The following is a 22,657-nucleotide window of genomic DNA, read 5'->3' on the forward strand; positions in this document are numbered from 1 at the left end:
TGTTGTTTCTGGGGTTGTTACTATTGTTGCTGCTGGATTGGTGGAGGAACGTATGGTCTGCTTCGGCCAGCAGCATTTTGAAAATAAGGCTGTTGTTGTTGCTACTACTGTTGTGAAGGATTCGACCATCTAAGGTTGGGATGATTCCTCCACCTAGGATTGTACCTGTTGCTGGAGAGGTCATAATTATTTTGTTGTGGCTGATTTTGCTGCTGAGGTTAAGGTGGTCTATTGTAGATGTTTGCAGCATAAGCTTTAGGTTGTTCAATTGCTTCAGATTGTTGCACAGAAGGGAAAAGGTCTATGTGGTGGTTGGTAGAGGAGCATAAACCACAGAGTCTGGCGACAGGTGTAGATTTTTGATTCATGGCCAGTTGGGTTACCAGGTTAACCAAGGCATCTAGTTTACCTTCAAGCTTCTTAGTCTCAGCTGATGAAGATGAATTTGTGGCTACTTCATGCACTCCTCTAATGACAATAGCATCACTTCTGGCACTAAATTGCTGGGAGTTTGAAGCCATCTTCTCAATTAAATTTTTGGCTTCAGCAGGGGTCATGTCTCCAAGGGCTCCACCACTGGCAACATCTATCATACTTCTCTCTATGTTGTTGAGTCCTTCATAAAAATATTACAGGAGAAGCTGCTTAGAAATCTGGTGGTGAGGGAAACTGGCACATAATTTTTTAAATCTCTCCCAGTATTCATATAGGCTCTCTCCACTGAGTTGCCTAATGCCTGAAATATCCTTTTTGATGGTCGTGGTCCTGGAAGCAGGGAAAATTTTTTCTAAGAATACTCTCTTGAGGTCATCCCAGCTCGTGATGGACCTTGGAGCAAGGTAATATAGCCAATCCTTTGCCACTCCCTCTAAAGAATGAGGACAGGCCTTCAGAAATATGTGATCCTCCTGGACATCTGGTGGTTTCATGGTGGAGCAGAAAATATGGAATTCTGTCAGATGCTTGTGTGGGTCTTCACCTGCAAGGCCATGAAACTTTGGAAGCAAATGGATCAATCCAGTTTTAAGAACATATGGGACATCCTCATCAGGGTATTGGATGCACAAGCTTTCGTAGGTGAAATCAGGTGCAACCATTTCCCTTAGAGTCCTCTCACGGGGTGGAGGTTGTGCCATGTTCTCAGAATGTTCATAATCAGAATGTTCAAAACTATAATGCTCAAAATTGCCAATAACAGAATGCCCAGGATGCTCAAAAGGTACTAAATGATGTCTAACTAATCTATGAAATGTCCTATCTATCTCAGAATCAAAGGGTTGTAAGTCAGATGGATTGCCTCTAGTCATACACTATATTCAGCATGCACAACTAGTTGCCTTCTTATGCAAGTAACGGTGTAGGTTTGAACTACAACTACCATTAAATGATATCCAAATGACTTGAAATTTTGTGACCAACCTTATAAAATGATGAGAAGATAGCACAAAAAATTTCAAACAAAAATTCAAAGTCTAACTATAGAAGCTAAAAATGATAAGTTAAGAAAAATAAGAGAAAAATAAGAGAATAATACTTGGAAAATAAAAAACTTTTGACAGAATTGCAATTTTTGGAAGAAGGAGAACTCGGCCGGCTGCCATGGCATGAGAATTTTTTTTTCTACCCCAAATACATATATAATAATTGCGATTCTGATAAGCGGAACAAAAGTTATGGCCATTTGAGGTTTTGATAAAAATCAAATTTGCTACTTTTTTGGAACTTTCAAATCTGACGAAACTAAGGGCTCCAACTGTTTTTCCCACAAAATATGGATCAAAAGAAGTGACCACAAAAAAATTCAGCCAAAAATAACAACTATAGCTACCAAAACAAAAAATCTCAATTAATTCAGCAAGGGTGGTCTCTAAAATCCGTCGCTAAAGGATTTCCACTACTACCCTGTCTTCCAGTTCAACAAAAGTGGTAGCTGAATCCGTCACAAAGCACTATTCACAGCAAACACAAAAACTGAAACAGGGGAAGCACTGAACAGAAAAACTAAAACAAAACACCACACTAAACAAAATAACAAGACTCTAAACAACACTTAACGCAACACGAACACAACACTAACACGACACTAACACAACACACGAAAGCATAAAACAACTAAACATAAAACACGAATCACTAGCTATTATGAACCTTTGGACACTGCTCCCTGACAATGGTGCCAAATTTTATCGAGGCCGTACCCGAATCAAATAAACATTAAAATGTAGTAACTAGGAAGTGATCCTAGGTCGTTTCCCAATGAGCAATGATACACCAAATGTTCATGACAGATAGTAGGAAAATCGTAACGAATGGGGGGGGTTGTTTGCTTTTGTAAATTAAACAACAAATAGATGTGAATTAGAAAATATCAGAATTAAAACACGTTGCTTCCCCTTGATTCACAAGCAAGCCTCTTATCCTAGGTTATGATAGTTTATCCTTTATCAGTTCAACCACTTAATCCAACCCTAAATTAAATTACTAAGCGAAATTTAATATAAGGCATTCATTATGTGATTAAGCAACACATACACCAATTAATCATAAACGATCATTAAGCATGAACGTAAATTAAGCGCAGAGACAATTAATCAAGCACTATGCATGCATGAATTAATAGCAACAAATTTAGAGTAATTAGTGAAGAGGAAAAACTGAATAGAATTTAACAGTAATAATAGAACCTCAAAGAGAACTGTGCTTGATCCTCAAGAGAAAACAATGTTAGGGACTTAGCCTTCCATTAATCAATAGAGAACGAAATTATAGACTGAAGAACGAAATTTTATTGCTAAAACGAAAAGTCAAAACTGGAATTGCAAAACGAAAAAATGTCTAAAAGAAGAAGAGAAGCCTAAAACTAAAAACGAAAAAGGAGAGGAGAGAGGAGAAGAGAAGGGAAGAGGAACCTAAACTAGAACCTTGGTGCTGTTATATAGTTGTACAATGTAACAATGCGGTAAATGTGGACTTCATATGCAACAATGCACTGTAATGGAAAGTTGTACAATGTTCATGACATTCTTTTCCTTTTTTGTGATTTTGATTTGATTTTTGAAAGAGGTGATAATTCATGCAACCTCATCCTATCTTTTGAAAATCTCTTCAGGAACTCCCTCAGAGTGTATGTCCTGTTTGATTTACTCACTTGACAATTTTGGAGTGACGGTGATGGAGCCATTTAATTAATCCACTGAAATCCCAGGGTTTGTTACTCCCCCTTTTTTCGTTTAAAAAATCTTGACGGGTGAGAACTTTTGATCTGCCCCTAGGTTCGCTTAAGGCTCATGCACGGTGCCCCTCAATGCCCCAGTGTAATGTTTTAAGGTACCAATCGTTGTCTTTCGTCATTACCTTGTAGTAGGGAACCTATTGGGTGAGAACTTATAATCTGTCCCTAGGTTCACTTGAGGTTTATGCATGGTGCCTTTCATTGCCCTAGTGTAAGGCTCTGAGGTATCCATCATTGTTTTGTTTTCACAACCTTGTAGCAAGGAAGAATGAAAGAGGCAGTTGATTCTCGCAAAAATAATTTTTCAAGGACGAGAAATAGTTGAAGGATTTTTTCAGTTGACAGATTAAGTCAAATGACTCCTATTCTTTATAACTCACTTCTCTCTAAAAAAGACAAACTTTCCGGAATGATAAAATGAGGTCAAATGAATGTCTATATTTTACTTGAAAACATAGACAATCAAATGCTTTTTTCCTTTTCTTTTTGAACTTTTCTGCTTTACTCGTTGTTTACGACATCCTCACCAAATGTGTAGCACGAGTAATTTCTGATTGGACGGTTTCGGAAGTCCAAACTCAGGAGCGCAGGTCACTTGAGCAAAAAAACCAATGGCTTGCACCCACATTCCGGTGGAAGTTGAATAAGCAAAGATGTAATTGTCAGAGGATGGGATAGACAAGGATGTCAAATTTATCCATATTATTTAGCATTGTAACTGTGGTTTACAATAATGGCATAAACTTGAAAATCCTAACGAGTCATTACAGACATCTAGCATCAACCTTCAAATTTCCCCATGTGTGGCATCTCTTGTGAATGTCAGGATTCACAAGCGATTCTCCTCAAATTTCAGCCAGCCCGCATCAATTAGACTTTGAACCTTACGCTTCAAGGTCATACAGTGTTCAATGGAATGTCCCGGATCTCCTCCATGATATGCACATGTTGTGTTCTAGTCGTATCCTCGGAAAAATGTGTGAATGTATGTATACATGATTTTGATGATGTCAAAAGAAGAATCAAACAAGGCTCATTTGCTTCAAGATTAATACAAGATTGTTTCAACAAACAAATCCTTGATTCAAGATTTCTTCAAGATCAAGCCTTGCCTCAAAATGAAAGGTTTCAAGTCATCTAAGACACATGTAATCGATTACCAATACATGTAGTTGATTACCAATGGTTTGAAAGTGTGTAATCGATTACACATCATATGTAATCGATTACTAGAGACTCTAACTGTTGGGAATTCAAATTTCAAATGAAGAGTCACAACTGTTCAAGAAAAATAACTACGTAATCAATTACACTAATTCTGTAATCGATTACCAGAGAGGATTTTCAAGGAATATCGCCAACAGTCACATCTTATCATTTGGATTTTGAATGGCCATCAAAGGCCTATATATATGTGTGACTTGGGATGAAATTGGCAGAGAGTTTTTCTGAACTGAAATGTCTTATCCTCTCAAAAAGATTCCTTGGTCAAACACTTGTATATTCAATAAGGAATCTTGATTGATCTTCAATTGTAATATCCTTCTCTTAAAGAGAGAAACTTCTTCTTCTTTTTCTTATTCAAAAGAGATTGATTAAGGGACTGAGGGTCTCTTAAGTTGTAAGAATTCCTGAACATAAGGGAAGGGTTGTCCCTGTTTAGACTTTGTAAAAGGAGTTTTACAAAGAGAGTGGAAAATCTCAAGTGGGTTGCTCGAGGACTGGACATAGGCACGGGAAGTGGCCGAACCTGTATAAATCACGTTTGCATTTCTCTCTTCCATTAAACTTCTTTTATTTATTGCTATTTATCTTTAGCTTTAAATAAATCTATTTTGAATTGTCTTTTGAAGTAATTCATATTAAGGATGCATTGTTAATCCAAAAAGAGAGAGTGAAATTTTAATTGGGGAATAGTTTTTGTATCTTAATTCAACCCCCTTTCTTAAGATAACTGAGACCATTTGTCCAACACTCTCCTTTCAAAAACCAGGAGATCGTTAATGGTCCAACGCCTTAACGTTTTTCTCCTTTCAAAACCAAGAGATCATTAATGGTCCAACGCCTTAATATTTCTCTCTTTTTCGAAAATCAAAAGATCGTTTAAAGGTCTAATGCCTTGAATGACTTTTATTCGGTTAAAATATATCTTTTGAAAAAAGGATAAAAACAACTTAACCAACGTTTAGTTCTAAAAGAACTACGTAGGTCTGATTTCCTCATCACACCCGAGGATACGTAGGAGCGAGGGAAACAACCTTGTCAACCACAAAAAAGTAAAAAGCATAAAAAACACAGAAAAGTAAAATACATAGAAAACATAAAAAAGGAAAATACATAGTTTTGAAGTCGTAATTGCACATTTGATTAAAGGTTGCCGTCATTTGTGACAGACGCGTGGGGTGCTAATACCTTCCCCGTGCATAAAAACAACTCCCGAACCTTTCACACTTAAAGTTCGTAGACCACACATTTCAGTTTTTTCGACGTTTTCCCCGAATAAACATTGGTGGCAACTCTGCGCGTTTTCCTCCCTTGGAAGACTCACTCGTGAGTCTCGCGTCGCCCTCCCGCTGAAGGGTAAGTCGCGAAAATATTTATTTAAATAAGGAAAGTAATGCAATAAAACAAACATTTTTATGTATTTTCATGTTGATAATTCCTACCAAAAAGTACGACAAACCAAAGGTGTCCCATATGAGCACCTAAGTTTGTATTGAAACTAAAAATAAGAACAAACCTACCTAATGAGTCCGTATGTATGTGAATCATGAAGATGTTGGATGCACATGTGATTTTACAAAAGAGGGTTGCATTACTCAACACATTCATCATATCACCTATTTTAGGGATTTGATGCATCATAATACCTATTTTGGGCACCAACAAAACACAAGGATTTAAGCTCTTACAAACCAAACCCTCATCCAACAACTTCTTTACTTGAGGAATAACCTCAACCTTAAGAGGTATGGCAGTGCTAAGGGATGTTTCCCTTGAAGAATGAGTGCTATTTTGATATGACCTTTTGTTGCAAAATGGTTTTCCTTCTTAACATCTGTCTTGGAGGAATCCTTTTCCTCTTTTTCCTTCCCCTTGGCCTTTGAAGACAAGGCCTTACTATCCTTCTTTTTCTTTTGTTTTTCTAGATTTTCTTCCTCAGTCCTCTTATCTTTCATAGTTAGTTGATCTTTGGCCACCCATGAAGGTGTTTGAGGATGCAACACAAACTTTGTTCCAAGGTGGGTGAGAGTTATCTCATTAGTTAGACCATTATAGATGATTTTCCTATCATATTGTCATGGCCTACCTAAGAGAAGGTGTCTTGCCTCCTAGGAACTACATCACAAATCACTTCATCCTTATATGTTCCAATGGAGAAGGGCACTTTCACTTGTTGATTGACTATCATCTCCCTTTGCTCAATGAGTCATTGAAGTTTGTAAGGCTTTGGATGGGGAGTGATAGCAAGGCTTAACTTAGAGACTAATCTTGTGCTACAACAATTGCAACATGAACCACTATCTACAATGAGAGAGCAAGTGTTATAAAAAAGTTTACACCTTGTCTGAAAAATATTCTCTCTTTGAGATTGGGTCAAGTCACAAGATTGGTCTCCTAGAAGCCTTCTGACCATTAAAAGGTCCCCTTCTTCTTGGGGGTAGATTTCTTCACTAGATTCTTCCCCTTTTGCTTCTTCAGTTTCACTAGAGGAAGTTGAAGTAATAACCTCATCTTGGCTACTATAAATGTCTTGGCCTCTCATAATCATGGTTTTCTTGGTGGGGCATTGAGAAGCATTGTGTCCTCTTCCAAGACATTTAAAGCACTTTATAGAGCTAGTCTTCTCTAGCATACTAGCCTTAGGGGGTTGCTTTTCGATTGTCTTCCCCTTATCATCTTTGGGCTTAGAAGGTGCAACCCCTAAGATAGACTTTGGTCTTTCTTTGGATAAGAGTGAGAGTCATAATATTTTCTAATAGACTTTCTTTTAAGTTGTTGCTCTACCCTTATTTCCCAATCTAAGTAAGCCTTTACATTGTCCTTCACATGGAAGTATGAGATGTTAATTTTAGCCTCTTAAGGCTTTCTTTCCTTCTCTCTCCTATGGGAGTAAGGTCTAAGATGTGACCTATGCCTTTTTTCATAATAGTCACGAAGTTCTTCACTTAGGCTTTTACAAGAGTCATGACTACTATAGGTGGCATGTTTTTCTTTTCTTAACTCTTTTAGTATTTTCCTTCTTTCTTCTTCCCTCATTTGCTCCCCCTCGTCTTGATTTATTTCTACCCTCTCCTTTCCTTTTTCTTTTCTTTCCATAACTTGAGGGAACTCAACTCATCAAAGATTCTAGATAGAGGATCCTTATGACTAGTACCCTCACCATTAACACTAGATGAATGATGACTCATGTTGATTCCTAAGTTATGGTTTTTTCTTGTTGGGGGTTTGTAAAAGGTAAAATCTAGGGTTCAAAAGAACTCAAGATAAGCGTGATAAGCAAGAAGAAAGTATTATGTAATTACAAGATAAAGTAAACTAGTAAAGAAAATAAGCTATGAAAGTAAACAAGAAATGTAAACTAGGTGGATCCTATGAGTGTTTGGATGACCACATTTAATGTTCACAAAAAAACACTCACTATCCTAAGGAAAAATTGCCTAAAATTATTGCACACAAATGGAAGTTTGGTAAACTATTGGAGGCTCCCAACACACTTCCAATGAAAGGCCTTTTTGTTACAAAACTTCAAAGTAATGAAAGTAAGCAAATTGCCAATTACGAAATCACAAAATGGTCCTCAATTTTGGTGGCTGTTCTCTCTTCGGTGATTCACTCAATTTGGAGTGCTTCTTATTCCAATATCTCTTAAGGTGGTTGGCCCCTTGCTTCTTGACTCAAATTCTTCAAGGTATGGCACCAATCCTCCTTTCCAATTCCCTATATGGCAACTCACAAACAAGGAAACAAAGAGATAAGCAATAACCAAAGACCAAAAAAATGAAATGAAAGCTAAACCAATAGAGTTTTAACTAGATAAATTTTCAAGGATTATTCAACAATTAAAGCAATGAAAAGCACATAAAAGCAAGTTAGGACTCAAAGATAAACCTAGAATGGCTCTAGAGTAGAATAAAAAAACTAAAAAAAAAGCTCAAGAAAACCCTAGTTTTGGCACTTGTTTTCACACTAATTTTCAATTTAAATTTCATAACTATGATTGGTATAAAATAGGAACCAATTATAGAACAAATTTTGAGTCAAACAACAAGCACAGTTCCCTTTCACTTTTTTTTTGGACATTGATTTTTCTGCCAACGTGTATGATTTTTATTATTTTTTTTTCATTTATCCAAATCACTTGGTTTGTTTTTTATAATTTTTCTCAAGATGTCTAGAAAATTCAGTTAAAATTTCAGCTCAAAATTCGTAGTGACCAATTCCCAGTAATTTTTACAAGTTCGTATGTTCAAGCTCGCAACACCAGCGATTTCAACATAGAAATCAAGAGTAGTGTTTATGTTGCTTAAGGCTTGGATAGTTACAATTTGTCTTGGCTTATGCTCAATTGTCTTGAATAAAAAAATTCAAGAGAGCTTAAGACTTATTTTGATTCACAAATCCAACCACAACTCAGCACCACAATTCAACTTCTTCGTAGGCATCATGTAGGAAATTTAGAAAACAAAAAAGAAGTTCAACAACAAGACTACTTCTAGGAATTGATTTAGAACATGTTATGAACTAAATAAAATGCATGAATTAGACTCAAATTCAAAATATAGGCTAAGAATGACAAGAATACGTAAACAAGTGTATCTAGAAATCAATCAAAAAAATCAAAATTCAACACAAACTTTGAAAATAATGTGAAAATTATTATGACTAAACATGACTCTAAGATAACATGGATTAAGTGATTTACACTTAGATTTTCGTGTTTTTTTTTCTAATAAATATTTTGGAAGAAAATTTAGATCTAAAGTTTTATCACAAGAAGATTATGACTAAAGAATGATAGAACCTAAAATCGGAACAAAAACATGATTCAAGAGTAGATCTATAAAATTTGAACCATAGAAATGCAAGAACAAGTGTAGATCTAAGATTTAATCAGTTAATTTTTTTGAATCTACTCTAAACAGCACCAAAACCACAAGACAATGAAGGATATACATTGAGAATAAGATGAAGAACAAGGAATTAAAATGAATTGACCGAACAAAAAGATAGAGGAAGCAAAAGAACATCGCCTAGATGAAGATGCTCTTGATACCACATGATGTAGCTCCATGTGGAGCTTGTAAGCCTTGGATCTTCTTCATCAATGGAGTCTTTTGCTTCTTGAAGAATAATGGCAGAGGAATGGAGAAGGAGAAAAGGTGATTGGAGATGCCACTTCAAGGAGAAGATGATTCAAGAACAAGCTCACCACCATAGGAAGCCATGAATAAGAGCTTGAAAGTAGGAGAAGATGAGTGGAGGGAGAAGGAGAGAAGGAACACAAAATTTTATGCCTCAAATGCGGTCTAAACTTTAAAGTGTAATTCTCAAATAATCAAAGTTGAAAAAATGCACACACAAGACCTCTATTTATAGCCTAAGTTTCACACAAAATTGGTAGAAAATTTAAATATCTATTCAAATTTCACTTGATTTTGAATTTGAATAATGGAGCCAAATTTGGAGCAAAAATTTCACTAATTACCATTAGTGAATTTTAGCAATGGTTCAGCTAACTAATCCAAAATCAAGTTCAAGTTTCTCCACTAAGTGTGCTTAGGTGTCATAAGGCATGTAAAACATGAAGGACATGCACAAAATGTGACTATATGATGTGCCAATGAGGTGTAGCAAGCAAATGCTCACCTCCCCCTTAAGATGGTCCAAAATTTAATTGGATTAGGCTTCTCCCAATTTAATTAAATTTATCTCCCAACACACACATCAAATAGTGCACTTAATACATTTGAAATTAGAAAACTACCCCTAATACAAAAACTAGTCTAGGTGCCCTAAAATACAAAGGCTGAAAATCCTACATTACTAGAGTACCCTCCATACACTATGGAGCCCTAAATACAAGGCCCAAAAATAATGAAACCTTAATCTAATAGTATCACTACTAGAAAATAGGGTTTCAACATCAGTTATTAAGGACTTTCCACATCGGTTATTAACCGATATTGAAAGTACCAAAGTTGAAAGTAACATGGTTAACATCGATTTTCCAAAACTGATGTTAATATAAAATTACAACATCAGTTATTAAAATAACCGATGTTATACAATAAGAATTATAAGAAAAAAGTAATGTATCTTCATTTCAACATCGGTTTTGGTAAAAACAAATGTTGTTTATGAAGCTTGACATCGATTTTTTAAAGAACCGATATTGGCTTTTTATTAGAACCGATGTTATTTTTTAGGATTCTTTTTTTAATATTTTGTCTATTTTTTTAATAACCCCAAAATTAACCTACAAATTTTAAAAGCAGAATCACAACATATTGTTAAAAGTAGAATAATTAAGAAGAGGGGGGTTGAATTAATTATTAATGTGTCTTGACTAATTAAAAAATTATCCTTCTTAATGTTACTAGATTCAACTAGGCTTTTACTACTAAGTTAAGAAAGTGAAGAACATAAACAATAACTTAACCAAAAGTAAAAGTGGCAATTAAAAGTACCCAACGGAAATTAAAGAGTGTAGGGAAGAAGAAGACAAACACAAGATTTATACTGGTTCGGCAACATCCCGTGCCTACATCTAGTCCCCAAGCAACCAACGGTTCTTGAGATTTCTTTCAACCTTTTAAAATCCTTTACAAGCCAAAGATCCACAAGGGATGTACCCTCCCTTGTTCTCTTTGAACAACCAAGTGGATGTACCCTCCACTTGAACTGATCCATAAGAGATGTACCCTCCACTTGAACTGATCCATAAGAGATGTACCCTCTCTTGTTTTCAGTATAACAACCCAAGTAGATGTACCCTCTACTTCTGCCACAAAGGATGTACCCTCCAATGTGTTAAGACAAAGAATTCTTAGGCAGTTAGTCCCTTTAATCTTTGTAAGGGGGACACAAAAGATATCTCAGGCGGTTAGTCCTTTGAAATCTTTTGTATAAAGGGAAAGGGAAAAAGATATCTCAGGCGGTTAGTCCTTTGAAATCTTTTATCATGAGGGAGAAGGGAAGAAACAAAAGAATTCTCAGGTGGTTAGTCCTTTGAATCTTTTGGCAAGAGAAAGAAGTGAATGAAGAAGAAGAGTAGCACAAGTTTTTGTACAATGAACTTTTCTTGGAAGAGAAAGTATTGAACAAAAACTCTTTGAGGGTCATGTACCTTCAGAGGACTACACGTCCTCGCCTTGAGAGGGTCATGTACCTTCGGCTTCAGAGGACTACACGTCCTTGCCTTCAGAGGGTCATGTACCTTCACCTTCAGAGGACTACACGTCCTCTCCTCCAGAGGACTACATGTCCTCGCCTTCATAGGACAACACGTCCTCGCCATCAGAGGACTCCACGTCCTCACCTTCAGAGGACTACACGCCCTCACCTTCAGAGGACTGCACGTCCTCACCTTTAGAGGACCTCACGTCCTCACCTTCAGAGGGATACACACCCTTATCTTCAGAGGACTATACATCCTCCCCTTGAGAGGAGTACACGTCCTCGCCTTCGGAGGGCTGCACATCTACACCTTAAGAGATTTTAAGGTAGAAGGCTACGCGTCCTCGCTTTCAGAGGGCTCCACATCTACACCTTAAGAGATTTTAAGGTCCTATGGCCTTAAATGCTTAATCGAGACTTGCACTCCCGGTTAAGGGGCCAGTAGTTTCATTTTATCAGTTCCTAGGCCACTCCCTAATATTGGAGGAGGGCCAACTATGCAAGAACAACCAGAGAGGGAGGCTATCACGCAACTACTATGCATACCGGGGCAAGATTTCACCCGTGCCGCTGCAAAGAGACAAGTGCGGTTTGTGAGCACCAACATGACCACTCTTACACAGATATGTATGACATTGCTACTTAGCAACATTCTGCCCTGCGACCGTAATGCCGATCTCCCCCTGCGGAAGTATCAGTTGGGGTCGCGTCCACAAGACACCTAGTGGACCCGGAGAAGTCCAATAGGGCCCTGGGGTTTCCAGCTTTGGTTACGGGCCTCTATCAGTCCTACTGGGTGCCCGTACCCCCCGACAAGGTCATTCCATCGCAACATAGGTAAGTATGCATATGGTTCAAACTGATTTCTGATGTCATCTATTGTTTGCAGGGATCGTGCCCGCAAGACACCCAGTGGACCCGGAGAAGTCCAACAAGGTCTTAGGGTTTCCAGCTCTGATTACGAGCCTCTGTCAGTTCTATAGAGTGCTCATCGCCCCCAACAAGGTCATCAGGCCCCTATTAACAGGGCTTTCATCGAGAAGTACTGTGCCCCCAGGTAGGCGTAGGGCAAGGCATCATAGCAGCGGGCAACAGATGCATCGCCACCACCTCTGGAGTTCACCTCAGCTCATCCACAAAAAGGTTAGAGTGTTGCCTAGGACACATGGCTGACCAATAGGCGACCAAGTCCAAAGCCAAAAGTAAGCAAAGTACTAGGTCCGTGACCGACAAGTCATCATGCGTCCAACTCAAGACGTTAAAAAAGCGCTACTAGGAGGCAACCTAGTAACTTTTAAATTTCTTCTTGTTATTTGATCACCTTTTGTTTCGCAAGTCATAGTATGACACACCTAGTTGCTCATGATCCTAGGAATTTAAATAAAGCAAGGAAGGTAGTCATACCTCACAAAATATATATATGTATGTTTAGGTAGCAAGATACCTTAGATATACATGTATATAGCAAAAATACCTCACAAAATATATGTATGTGTGTTTAGGTAGCAAGATACCTTAGATATGCATGTATGTAGCAAAAAGATATCTCACAAAATATATATATGTATGTTTAGGCAGTGAAAATACCTTAGATATGCATGTATATAGCAAAAATACCTCACAAAATGTATATATGTATATTTAGGTGGCAAGATACCTTGGATATGCATGTATATAGCAAAAATACCTCAAAAATATATACACATGTTTAGGTAGCAAAATACCTCAAAAAAATGTGTAGGTCTTGTGCACTTTCGTTCACACACCTTTTTCGGAAAAAAAGATGTGATCTCAGGCATCAACCGTGTCCAAGTTACAAGCTGATAAAAAAGGAGAGAAAAAAGAAAAAAAAAACAAACAAAAAATATATCTTTTGACTGAAAAGCCAACACGCTTTTGAAAAGAGATAACTTCCAACTTTTCTTTGAAAAATTCATTGAGCATAATCAGTTTTTGAAAAAAATGTGTATACACTTGAAGGACGAACGCTATGAAAGTTTTCCCGAACACCCAAAAATGGACTCGGATGAATGCACAAATTGATAAAAGAACATATTTTGGAAACACTGGGTTGACTAAAATAGAGAAAATGAAACCTGTGCCCTAGTATCACATGACCAAAAAAAATTTCGACACTTGAGTGTCCACATAGGTGCATGCATGACTAGTTTTGCATAAAATTTCCAAATCATCATTATTGCATTTGTATCATGAAAATAATGTGGGACATCCCCTTTTATCCCTGAACCAAACCAAACACTGACATATGTCATGTCCAGCCATTCTACAAAGCCTTGAGCCAAAATCCCAACTTACCATAAACCTTGTCCCAGGGTGAGGATGTCAATCCTTGCCCTTGGAAGAAAACAAAAAGAGAAAATTCCCAATCAAAGATTGAGAGAAAGCAAAAAAGAAAGGAAAGAAAATTCCCGATTAAGGATCAGAAGAAAACAAAAGAAATATGCAGAAAGGTCTTTGGGCCAGACAACATCTGAAAAAATACAGAGTTACCACCAAGTAAACAAAAGAAGGGGGGAAACCACAACCTAAAGTGGTCCTCTCCCTTCGATTGCCAACCAAAGTCCTGTGCGTCGGTGACTTGTTCACCTCACACTAAACAAAAACAGAAAAGGAAAAGGCCAAGAACACTCAAAGCCAAAGTTTCCACCAAAAAACACCATTCCCAAGAAAAAGTCCTATTGATCCATGATCACGCATGTAATCTTTGGTTTGATAGGAAATAATTTGCAAAATCAAGTCATGGCATATCTATGATTTGGAATTAGGATGAAACACTTACCTGTGTGAGATTGATACACCTTGAGTGATTTTCTTCTATTTTTGTTGAACCCAGTGTTTCCTATAAATGGTCATTTAGAAACAAAATGCTAACATCCAAAATCTCATTTATGGTTATGAGAAGATTTCATCAGCATACTCCCTTTCCCCGATAGACACATTGTTTTTCATCCGAAAAGCATATCTTGCTCTGATTAGTTGGAAGTTTTGTCTCTTTACTAAAGCATGTTCACATTTTAGTGAAGAAAACACCGAGACTATTTTTAGTCTCACAACTTATCTAGAACTACGTAGGTCTGAATTCCTCATTGAGGATACGTACGAGCAAGAGCCTCACTTTTGTCGGCCACCCCCACAATCTCTGTCATACTGACCCTGGGGTCATGTGACATGCGGAGATACCCAAGTGGTTATCCGTTTAAACTTTCTTTTGCTATCTCTAAGACTCAAAGCATGATAGCACGCAGAGGCTAATGTCGTCTTCTGCGCCTTTTTTCATCCAGAGGCGGCGGGCCCGATGACATGCGGGAACCATTTGGTCCCACACTTCTTTTGCTATCTCTAAGACTCAAAGCATGATAGCACGTAGAGACTAACGTCATCTTCTGCGCCTTTTGTCATCCAGAGGCGGCGGGCCCGATGACATGCGGGAACCATTTAGTCCTGCACTTTTTAACTTTCTTTTGCCATCTCCAAGACTCAAAGCATGATAGCACGCAGAGACTAACGTCGTCTTCTGCGCCTTTTGTCATCCAGAGGCGGCGAGCCCGATGACATGCGGGAACCATTTAGTCCCGCACTTTTTAACTTTCTTTTGCTATCTCCAAGACTCAAAGCATGATAGCACGCAGAGACTAACGTCGTCTTCTGCGCCTTTTGTCATCCAGAGGCGGCGGGCCCGATGACATGCGGTCATCCGCACGCTCGATGAGTGATAAACGCGCAGAGACAAATTCTGTGCCCTTTGTCATTCAGGAGTAGCAAGATGAGTGATAAACGTGCAAAGACAAATTCTGCCCCCTTTGTCATTCAGGAGCAGTAAGATGAGTGATAAACACGCAGAGACAAATTCTGCGCCCTTTGTCATTCAGGAGCAGCGAGTCGAGTGATAAACGCGCAGAGACAAATTATGGTCATTTTGCGCCCTTTGTCATTCAGGGACAGTAAGTCGAGAGGTGGGCAGAGACAAATTATGGTCATTCCGTACAAGAAGAAATGGATGATTACATAATCCGTAAGGTTCCGTAACATCACGGAAGGAAAACAAGTATTGTTACGTAATTTGTAAGTTTCCGTAACATTACGGAAAAAGAATCAACAAAAAGGCAAGGGGTGTATTTAGTAAAAAAATAGGGGGTGCAAATAGCAAACAGGCCCATTTGGGCCTTCTAGGAAGTTCTCCAGAAGGCGGTGCCTTCTGGAGGAAGCAACCTAGCTCGCCTGGGCGAGCTGGGTGACAAGCTTCTCCTTCCTTTTCCTATAAATAGGGGAAGGAGGGAAGAACAAAAATGTTAAACCCTCCTGGTATCTGAGATTCACTTAAAATTAGTGAGGAAAATTGTTTCTCTGAAGAAAATCCTAGCCAAGGCACTTCCGTAATGCTTTCGTGACGTTTCCGTGGGTGATTTCGCAAAGATTTTCAACCGTTCTTCGTCATTCTTCGTCGTTCTTCAGTCTTCAACCGGTAAGTTCCCGAAATCAAACTTTTTAATTCATTCTATGTACCCTTAGTGGTCCTCATTTGTTTCGCGTGCTTTTATTTTCATTTCATTTACTTTTCGTACCCCCTTTTGACGTGCTTTAGTCATTTATTTAAGTCATTTTCTCGCCTAATCAAAAATTAAATAAATTTCCACCGATCATTCATATTATAGCATCCTTTAATTTCTGTTAAAATGAATTTCGACCGTTCGGTCATGCCGTAACGACGTTTAAAACCAAAAAGAGGCAAAATAATATTATAATCATCAAAAATATCTTTTAGTAAAATAAATTAAAAAAAATCAATCAGACGTTTTCTTTGGGATTTCCCTTTCTTAATCGAATCGACTAATAACCAAAGTGAAACTAAGGCTAAAATCAATTCATAAACCAAACTTTTTGTCATCGCCTAAAAAAGCCATTTTTAGGTCCAACGCCTTGAAATGGTCTTTTCCGCTTTTATTGGTTAAATGTAGATTTCTAAAAAGGCCTAAAATCAACATGTAACTTTATTATCTCTTTCAAAAATGGTCCAACGCCTTAATGTTTTCTCTCTTTTCAAAAGAATCGAAAGATTGTTTAATGGTCCAACGGCTTAAATGACCTTTTCATTCAATAAAAACATATCTTGCAAAAAAGGATAAAAAAAACAACTCAACCAAACGCTTTGTTCCCAAAGAACTACGTAGTTCTGATTTCCTTATCACAATTGAGGAATACGTAGGAGCAAAGGGAAACACCCTTGTCGACCACAAAAAAATAAAAATATAAAAAGGCATAAAAAGACATAAGAACGTAAAAAGGGAAAATAACATAAATTGAAGTCATATTTGCACATTTGATTAAAGGCTGCCGTCTCTTGTGATGGACGTGTGGGGTGCTAATACCTTCCCCGTGCGTAAATACAACTCCCGAACCTTTCGCTTAAAGTTCGTAGACCACGTCTTTTCCGGTTTTTCTGACGTTTTCCTCAAATAAACGTTGGTGGCGACTCCGCACGTATTCCTTTCTTGGAAGACGCATCCCGCGAGTCACACGTCACCCTCTTGCCGAAGGGTAGGTTGCAACAGCTTCTAATCTAGCCACAGGTGCAAATGTTTCTTCATAGTCTATACCTTCTTCTTGGTTGTACCTTTTTGCAACTAGTCTAGCTTTATTTCTAATTACTATACCATTTTCATCTAGTTTATTTCTTAATACCCACTTAGTTGCTATAATGGGGTAGTTATGTGGTTTCTCAACTAGTTCCCAAACATTATTTCTCTCAAATTGAATTAACTCTTCTTGCATAGCAACTATCCATTGATCATGTATTATGGCTTCTTTAAAGTTTTTAGGTTCTATCATAGAAACAAATGCCATGTTATTGCATAAATCTTTGAGAGAGTGTCTAGTTGTTACCCCTTTTGAGATATCTTCGATGACATTGTCAAGAGGATGATGTCTTGAGGTTTTCCATTCTTTGGGAAGATCATCATTTTCATGGGCTATGTCATCTTGAACATCCTTGTTTTCTTCATTTCTCTTTTGTTTTAGATTCCTTTCTTGATTGTGCATATCTTCCAAAGAATCTGCAATATCATCAAGAAACTCTTTTGTCGGAGAGGTCATATTAGTTTCATCAAAAGAAACGTGTATTGATTCCTCAATTGTCATGGTTCTTTTGTTGTATATCCTAAAGGCTTTGCTATGTAGGGAATAACCAAGGAAGATGCCCTCATCTGCCTTAGCATCAAATTTACCTAGGCTTACTTTACCATTGTTTAGGACAAAACATTTACATCAAAAAGCATGTAAATGAGCAATGTTTGGTTTTCTATTGTTAAACAGTTCATATGGGGTTTTCTTATGAATAGGTTTTATTAAGTCTCTATTCATAATATAACATGTGGTGTTGACAGCTTCTGCCCAAAAATATTTTGGAAGTGGAGTGTCATTTGTTAGATCAAGTGGCCTCAGAATAATTAAGAAGCGGGGGTTGAATTAATTATTAATGTGTCTTGACTAATTAAAAATTATCCTTCCTAATATTACTAGATTCAATTAGGCTTTTACTACTAAGTTAAGAAAGTAAAGAGCATAAACAATAACTTAACCAAAAGTAAAAGCGATAATTAAAAGTACACAACAAAAATTAAAAAGTGTAGGGAAGAAGAAGACAAACACAAGATTTATACTGGTTCGGCCACAACCCGTGCCTCAGGCGATTAGTCCTTTGAATTCTCTTCGAAGAGGGAGAAGGGAGACACAAAAGAACTCAGGCGGTTAGTCCTTCGATTCTTTTGGCAAGAGGGAGAAGGAATGAAGAAAAAGAATAGCACAAGTTTTTGGTCAATGAACTTTTCTTGAAAGAGAAAGTATTGAACAAAAACTTTTAGAAAGATGAAGAGAAATGAATCAGAAAGTTTTGTAAAAAATGATATTGAAATTGATGCCATGGTCACATATTTATAATCATTTGATGACTTAAGTTAAAGTTTGTGACTCTTGGCAATTTCATTAAAACTAGTCACCTTTTAAAAATTGTGACTTTTGAAAACTAGTCACTTAAAAAGTTGTGACTTTTGAAAAAATCTTCAGAAACAAGTCACTTTAAGAATTGTGACTTTTGGAAATTTATTTTTCAAAACCAGTCACTAGTAATTGATTGCCATCAAGGTGTAATCGATTACACATCAACAGAAGTGACTCTTCATGTTTAAATTTGAAAATCAAAACATTTAGAAACTCTGGTAGTCGATTACAAGTATTGTGTAATCGATTACACAAGTTTAAAATGATTTGAAAATGTTTTATCACTAGTTGTGACTCTTGAAATTTGAAATCTAACGTTTTAAAACATTGGTGTGGAAGTAATGGCTTCCAAGATTATTTTGATGATGCCAAAGAATCAAGAGTTAAGCAAGTTCCAAAATGTTTTATCACTAGTTGTTTTTCACCTTCTCGCTAAGCCAATATATTGGCTTAGTGAGCATCTGCTAAGTTCAACATTCCTAGGCTAAGCGTGAGGAAGAATCCAGAAGAAGATGAGCTGTACAGATTCACTAAGCGCACCACTTCATCTCTCTAAGCGCACCGCTTCAGTTCATCCGCTAAGCGAGAAAGGCATGCTAAGTCAAAAATCACTAACGTGTGCTAAGCGGTCCAAACATGCACAAAGCGCACGAGCACGAACAAGGCCACCTATTTAAGCCTGAAATCAGATTTTGTGAACGGAGTTTGGACTGGGATTCAGAGCCTTGCATGTCTAGGGTTTCTAGAGAGAGAAAGGTCCAAGTTCCAAAGACTTTTGAGAGATTTTGCTGTGTGAAGATCTGCAGAGACCAGAGCTCAAAGCAGGAGTCGGTTAGAGAGCTTGAGATGAATTTGTGAGTGATTGTGAGATCCTAGAGGTGGAGGAGACATCCTCACCACTTGTATTTTTTCAATCTTTCATCTTGTTCTTCTCTTTGTTGTTAAGAAGGCTTCCTGGTATGGAAAGCTAAATCCTCTGTTGGATCTTCCCTGTAGGTACCTGATGTAAATATATTTCTATCTATTTAATGATGTTTTGTGTGTTCTTTGTGCTATATGCTTTTCATTCCAGTATGCCTTTACCTTGATCACATAGATGCATGCTTTGTTAGGGTCATTCAACAGTGGAAACTGGTCTGACTCTAAAGTCCTTGATAGTGCAGGGCTGAGTTGTCGTGCTTTCACGAGGAATCGGGGTGCGATAAGTTAGTTGAGTATGTGTGCCTTAAAGCTGTCCTGGTTGAGTTTAGTCTTACAAGAGGAATCTGCGGACAAGGCTTAATCAGGATTAGGCTAAGCTATCATGAGGAATCGGGGTTTAGTATCTCAGGAGACACCATAAGAGCACATGAGCATTGTTAGATAAAGAATATCTTTTTAGCATCAGGCACCTATTAGGAAGACGTGTTCTCTACTTGTTTTTACACATCATTTCTCTCACGTGATTTTCTTTCTTTTTGCACAGATAGTTTATACACTTGTTCATATTCACACTTATTTTTACACAATAGACGCCTATTTGCTGAAATAGCTTACCAAATAACACAAGTTCCTCGAGTGTTCAATACTCGGTTCTTACCGTTTTATACTACTTGTGCGATTCCGTGCACTTTTCGGAAGCTGAATAAGTTCTTAGCACCGTTTCCAGGGAACTTCTTTTTATTTGGGAAGTTAGCTCGTTTTTAGGTGTCTATTCTTTATTTGTTATTTTTTGATTGTTTCTGTGAATATTCGTTCATAATTTCTATTTGTCTTTTGTTGTTTAACTGGATAATCATTGTTTTGTTAGTATTGTATATGCATAGATCTCCCACAGGCAATTTAGTTCCTCTGGACTTAGAAATGGAAGCTACGTTGCGAAGGAATATGGTCGAGCGGAGAAGGAAACTTCTGCAAGACAGAATAGTTGCATCCATTCTTGAGGGGGAGACTCATTTCTCTGACTTATTATCACCTGATTCACCATCGTCAAGGGAATCTGATGTAAGCTCCATTAGAGCTTGTAGGCATAAGATCTTCTTCATCAATGGATTCCTTTGCTTCTTGGAAGATGAATGGCAGCAGAATGGAGAAGGAAGAGAGAGAGGAGACGCCACTTCAAGGAGAAGATGAGTCAAGAAGAAGCTCACCACCATAGGAGGCCATGGATAAGAGCTTGGAGGAAGAAGGAGATGAATGAAGGGAGAGGAAGAGAAGAGCATGGAATTTTTTGCTGTAAAAGAGCTCTGAAATCTGAAGTTTAATTTTCCAATGATCAAAGTTCAAAAAAATGCACACACATGACCTCTATTTATAGCCTAAGTGTCACACAAAATTGGAGGGAAATTTGAATTTCAATTCAAATTTTACTTGAATTTGTGGAGCCAAACTTTGGAGCCAAAATTTCACTAATTATGATTAGTGAATTTTAGTTATGGTTCAGCCCACTAATCCTAGATCAATTCCAAGATTCTCCACTAAGTGTGCTTAGGTGTCATGAGGCATGTAAAGCATGAAGGACATGTACAAAGTGTGACTATATGATGTGGCAATGGGGTTTAGTAAGCAAATGTTCACCTCCGCCTCTAAAATTTAATTGGATTGGGCTTCTGCCAATTAAATTAAATTTATTTCCAACCACACACATCAAATATTCACTTAGTGCATGTGAAATTAAAAAACTACCCTTAATACAAAAACTAGTCTAGGTGCCCTAAAATACAAGGGCTGAAAAATCCTATATTTCTAGGGTACCCTACCTACATTATGGAGCCCTAAATACAAGTCCCAAAATTAATGAAACCTTAATCTAATATGTACAAAGATAAGTGGGCTCATACTTAGCCCATGGCCCCGAAATCTATCCTAAGGCTCATGAGAACCCTAAGGCCTTCTCTTGCATCTTTGGCCCAATCTTCTTAGAGTCTTCTATCCAATGCCCTTCGGGGGTAGGATTGCATCAGAATCTGCAACTCAATTACCTGAAGCCACTACCATGGCAGAAGAGCATGACCAGAGGATTACCCTTGAGGATTATTAAAGTAGTTCAATACCACAATTTTTTACCAGCATTGCATGTCCTGAAGTGCAAGCTAACAACATCAACTATCCACATTCCTTAATTCATTTAATACATGGGAACTTATTTCAAGGATTACCTAATGAAGATCCCTATGCACACTTGGCAACATTCATTGAAATATGTAACACAATTAAGATTGCTGGTGTACTAGACGAAGCTATTAGGCTCAGCCTTTTCTCATTCTCATTAGCAAGAGAAGCCAAGAGATGGCTCCACTCATTCAAGGGCAACAGTCTAAAAACCTAGGAAGAAGTTGTTGAAAAGTTCCAAAGAAATACTTCCTAGAGTCCAAGACTGCAGAAGGGAAAGCTGCAATTTCTTCATTTCATCAGTTTCCTGATGAATCTCTGAGTGAAGCATTGGAGAGATTCAGAGGCTTGTTAAGAAAAACTCCCACTCATGGGTTTTCTGAGCCAATCCAATTGAATATGTTTATAGATGGGCTGAGACCACAAACCAAGCAACTATTAGATGCTTCTTCAAGGGGAAAGATAAAACTGAAGACCCCGGAAAAAGCAACAGAGCTAATTGAGAATATGTCAGCCAATGATCATGCAATTCTACGAGACAGAACCCACCAACCCACGAAGAAAAGCTTGATAGAGCTATCATCACATGACACGTTGATGTAAGCTCCATTGGAGCTTGTAGGCCTAGGATCTTCTTCATCAATGGATTCCTTTTCTTTTTGGAAGATGAATGGCAGCAGAATGGAGAAGGAAGAGAGAGAGGAGACACCACTTCAAGGAGAAGATGAGTCTAGAAGAAGCTCACCACCATAAGAGGCCATGGATAAGAGCTAGGAGGAAGAAGGAGATGAATGAAGGGAGAATAAGAGAAGAGCACGAAATTTTGCGCTCTAAAAGAGCTTTGAAATCTGAAGTTTAATTTTCAAATGATCAAAGTTCAAAAAAATGCACACTTATGACCTCTATTTATAGCCTAAGTGT

At 37.7% G+C, this 22,657-nt stretch overlaps 1 non-coding gene across 1 annotated transcript; it reads left to right on the plus strand.

Moving 5' to 3' along the window:
- The first annotated feature begins 651 nt into the window (after positions 1-651).
- Positions 652-758, plus strand: LOC113000959 (small nucleolar RNA R71). The gene has a single exon (XR_003266261.1). It is a non-coding gene; the product is annotated as a small nucleolar RNA R71 (small nucleolar RNA).
- The last annotated feature ends 21,899 nt before the right edge of the window (positions 759-22,657 follow it).

This window comes from Glycine max, chromosome 2 (assembly GCF_000004515.6).
Source record: "Glycine max cultivar Williams 82 chromosome 2, Glycine_max_v4.0, whole genome shotgun sequence".
NCBI lineage: Eukaryota > Viridiplantae > Streptophyta > Magnoliopsida > Fabales > Fabaceae > Glycine > Glycine max.